Raw genomic sequence first — 702 nt, forward strand, 5'->3', positions numbered from 1 at the left:
AAATAGATACTTGCATTAACATATTTTATAATAAAAAAAAACTATATATAAAATGAGATGTAAATAGTTTACCATAGATTAATATGAGGAGCAGACAGTTGGGGTGTGATTATTTTTATCATTTATTTTGTATAATTCTTCTTTTTCTTCTTCGGGCATGACAGACCGTGGAGGTCCAAGGCCTCACATGATGTATTACGAAAATACATAGTGCGTTTCTTGATGAGGTCTTCATAGGATGGGTTTGTCACTCCCACGCCTATTTTTGTGAGTGCCACCCATTGGCTAACGGGCATCACAAATGCTCGGTGGAAGGCTGTGAGTTAGTATTGTGTAATTATATCTTGAAAAAAATCCCGGGTAGGACCGGGCTTGAACTGACAACCTTTGGGTTGGTAGACAGCTGCTACCATCGCCCCCTTGTATAATTCTTACTTCTACAAAATTATAAGAAGTAAATTCCAAGTGGATTTTTAGTACTTAGATTTTACATCTGTTCCAAGCAGCCCAGATGAATTAATTCACAATTCTGGCAAAAATTTTGGCACTAATAAAAAAAGTGTTTACTTATTTGTGTTCTCCACTGACAGCTCCCCCTCCCTCAACTGTCTTATCCTCATATGTATTATCCATGGTCAAGAATCACTTCATTATTATATTTTATCTTCTTTTAGTATCTATCAGTTACTATCTACTTAATTT

At 35.5% G+C, this 702-nt stretch overlaps 1 protein-coding gene across 1 annotated transcript in view; it reads right to left on the bottom strand.

Annotated features, from left to right (window-relative positions):
* The window catches only part of Prp8 (pre-mRNA processing factor 8), a gene marked incomplete in the record, with an annotated part of 69,745 nt that overhangs the window by 22,852 nt on the left and 46,191 nt on the right, over nucleotides 1-702 (bottom strand).

The sequence above is a fragment of the Halyomorpha halys genome, unplaced genomic scaffold, assembly GCF_000696795.3.
Source record: "Halyomorpha halys isolate HHAL.00 unplaced genomic scaffold, Hhal_1.1 Scaffold253.1, whole genome shotgun sequence".
NCBI lineage: Eukaryota > Metazoa > Arthropoda > Insecta > Hemiptera > Pentatomidae > Halyomorpha > Halyomorpha halys.